Here is a 4,086-nt window from a genome sequence, read left to right as displayed (position 1 = left end):
CAACGAATCATCGGTTTGTTATAAAAAAAATACTCATAACCCGTTCTTTAACAAGCCGATAATAATACAATAAGAAGCCGATGACTCTACGATAAGAAGCCGACAACAAAACCCATAACTCGCCAACAATAATTCGCTATCAATAACAAGCCGATAATAAAGCAATTACTAGTCGGTATCGGTTACTATTACTGAAATTCTTCTTACAAAGCCACAGGTTATTTGTTTCTAAAAAAGTTAACCCAGCTGTGGTTTAATTTCAACACATTTGAGAGCTCTCTTTCAAAAAAGGATCAGAAAAGGTCACTAGTATGGCTTCAAAATTCGTTTAGAACGAATCATTAAACGCTCCAAGCTCGACATTCGTTAGCTAGATAAATATTTGACGAGCTTTGTCTTGAGGTGGTGACTGTTAGTTGAGACGTTTGGTACAGTAAGAAGATTTAAAATTCTACCATATACCTTGTCTTTGTATATTAAAAAGTGGCAACCCTTTAAAGCATCTCATAATTGGTCTCTGACATCACTCAAATCATTTACCATTGGTAGAACATAGTGTACTCCCGCACAGCAGACAACTTTCAAGAAAACGCTCAAATCTCTTAACTGCTTTTTGACGTAGATAGAAACAAACCGAAAAAAATTTGGTCATATGAGAGACTAAGTGAGAAACTGCGGAGATGTTATTAATAATTACAACCTGTTCTAGAAATCGATGTTGTTTTGATGGATTTTTGCTGTCTTTTCATGGCTTTTAGAGTTCAATGCACGATAAGTTTAAATGAGATTTCTCGGAGAATGAATTTCTAATTAGTTTTATTGCCAATGGCAAAGAAAGTGCAAGTGGTTAGGTATATTGTGACGAATATTAGCAATAAGATCGAACTCCAAGCACGGCTACGATAGGTAATAGAGTTGGAAGGAATTAATGTGGACGAGTATGTCTTTTATCCTGATGTGGAAGAGCCAGCGACTAAAATGGAGGAGAAGATAGAGACTACGAATCCATTGGCAAGTGTTGACACTAACGCGATACTAGCAGTTTTGAAACAAATGTCAACCGAAATGTCATCTCAACTGGAAGAACAATAGGTTTGGTCAGTGATAGCAGATGTAGGAAGTGCGAGCTGGAGGTAGAAATGATCGAGCACGGTTTGGGCTCGTGCTCTGCGCACGCAGCAAGTAACTAGCAAGTCCTAGAAAGCTTCTAGTATTTGCCAAGAGGACGGAGTTATTTTATTATATAGGTCCTGGTTTTTGTTAGGGTTTTCAATTTGGTCATTAAAACAAACTTCTGGTAACATTGCATGCCATTCTACACATGCCGCCTGCAGACCTAATGGCCATTAGCACCCAGATAAATTGCGATTTAAATCAAAACCCCCACCATAGAAGAGTCCTCGTTGCAGTAGACCTTTAAAAAGCTTTTGATACGGTCAACCATGGCACGTTACTGCAATACCTGAAAAGGTCTACCCTTCTCTCATATCTTAAGTTATCTGGGTCGTCGGTAGGCATCGGTGCAATTTAGAAACGAAACAACAAAACCAAAAAGAATTAAACAAGAGGTACCACAGTGTGGTGTCATATCCCCACTTTTGTTTAACTTCTACATATCAAAGCTACCTTCGCCAACAGAAGGAGTTACTATCGTTTCCTACGCCGATGACGGCACAATAATGGCCAAAGATCGATGAGCTTTGTAACAGAATAAACGGCTACCTCACTGATCTCTCCAGTTTTTTCTCCTCGCAAAGCCTGGCATTATCACCGACTAAATCCTCCCCGACTTTATTTACAATAGGGACGTCCCAAATGTCGACCATTTTGAACATCCACGTCGACGGCCATACTCTACCGACTGTCCTACACCCCAAACTCTTGAGTGTGACGTCTGATCAGGATCTACATTTTGGGAGTGTGCAGTCGCAATTGTACCGAAAATCCAGAGCCGTAATAAAATCCTCAAATCTCTTGCTGGCAGTACTTGGGGAAAAGACAAAGAAAGGCTCATTACCACTTACAACGCAATTGGCCAGTTGATTGCATGCTACGCGTCCCCTATATGGTCGCCAAGCCTAAAAACTGCTCACTGGAAGAAGCTACAGGCCTGCCAAAATACTGCTCCCGGAACCGCCAGGGGCTGTCTTCTTATGTCCCCAGAACACCATCTAATATAACATAATTAGGCGAGAATACTCCCCAGCAGGAATAGAAATGAGATGCTAACCAAACAGTTCCTGTTGAATACCCAGAAACCTGGGCATCCCAACAGTTATCTAATTGATGAGCCAACACCACCCAGGGGCTTAAGGAGTAATCTCCGTGAGCATTATGACGAAATACGGCGATTGAGAACTCAGCCGTATGAGGCTAAAAACACAAGCAGGTCCTCAGTGAACTCCACAAACAGGCGTCGGACCTTTATGCCAGGAATTGCTCGGTGAATCCAGTACTCAAAGAACAATACCCAAAACTCGCGGAAGAGGAACGCACACTCCCCAGGGAAACGCGAGTCACTCTAGCTCAACTTCGATCTGGATACTGTAACAGGTTAAAATCTTACCTAACCATAATCAACCCGGCCATATAAAATTTATGCCCTGCTTGCAATGTGTCCCCACATGTCACGAACCATCTCTTTAATTGTAATGTGGAACTAACGCCCCTAACACCCCTCTCATTATGGTCCACCCCTGTTGAAAGAGCAAGCGTCCTTGGACTCCCGTTAGAGGATATTGATGACAATTTGTGATTGGTCGCAGCTAATGGATGGGGCGAAGCACTGCTACAACAAAAACAACAACCTAATGGCCAAAAATATTGAGTTAGCAACTGCAACAAGGCTTAAGGCCTCGGGGCAGCTTGAGTGCAGGCCGCATGTCCATAGCAATATAACGTCATCTAATATAGGGCAAATGGTATATATGGTCCCGTGTCTGAGCCGCGAAAGGGATCTTGGGGCAACAACTGAGTCGGAGGGTTGGCGCCAGGGTGCAAAAATAGCAAAACATACTAAAAACGTGTACAGCGATGGATCTAAGTTAACGGTACGGGTCGGGTCTTCTGTTTACTGTGTCCATCCAGAAACAAGTAGACCAGACAGGCAGCCAGATTACTGCAGCGTCTTTGAAGCAGAAAATATAGCCTTGAAGAAAGCAGCAGAAATACTAGAGGAAGCTTGCTTAAGCTGCAGTCGCGTCAATATATATATTAATAGTCATTCGCCGATTAAGGCAATAATCTCAAACAGTACTTCGTCAAGATGTGTCCAGGAATGCAAGGCAGCATAGGGAAAACTTCGAACAGGCCGCACCATACATCTTTACTGTGAACGATTAGTTGGCAAAAGATGGTGCAGCACTCGCTGAATCGACGGTAGATGTCCCAATATTTTTTGGGGAAATCAAAAAGAGACAGGAGTTGCATATGATCCATCAAGCAGGAAAAGTGTGGACAGAAGCGCGGGCTGCAAAATTCCTAAGTTCATGTGAAAATCCTACGATGTTAACTCAGAAAGTGGCTTACATATATGAAGAGAGAAAACTTACGACTCACGATGGGCGTATTAACTGAACACTGCCTTCTGGCGTCACATGCTTATAAGTTAGGCTTCGTCAGTAAGAGCAGATGTAGGAAGTGTGTACTGTAGGAAGAAACGGTTGAGCACGTGTTCGTGTCCTGCGCTCGCCAGCTGAATATTATAGGCGACAGAGTGTTCAGAGGCAGCAATTAAGCTTTGTCCTAGAAAACTTCTAGTATTTGCCAAGAGAACTGAACGTAAGTCCTGGCACCTGATTTGGATTCTTCCATTTGCTCGTCAAACAAATTCTTGTAACACTACGGACACATTCAGTTTATGTGAGGTCTTTATTGACAGGCCAGTTCAACCTAACCTAACATAGTAAACTACCAGCTTTAGCTTTTAACCGGTTGGGAAGTCATGCAAAGTTGGCATGGCAACCAATCTTTAAACAAAATTAATTCGAAGAAATTTCGAAGACCGTTTTAAGCATTTTCATATTAAAAAAAATCAAAAACCTCCAAAGGGTTGCCAGCGCAATATATAGCTTTTCCAATCCAATT

The sequence above is a fragment of the Eurosta solidaginis genome, chromosome 3 (genome assembly GCF_040869045.1).
Source record: "Eurosta solidaginis isolate ZX-2024a chromosome 3, ASM4086904v1, whole genome shotgun sequence".
Classification (NCBI taxonomy): domain Eukaryota; kingdom Metazoa; phylum Arthropoda; class Insecta; order Diptera; family Tephritidae; genus Eurosta; species Eurosta solidaginis.
The sequence above is the reverse complement of the archived record's forward strand: the minus strand, read 5'-3'. Positions refer to the sequence as shown.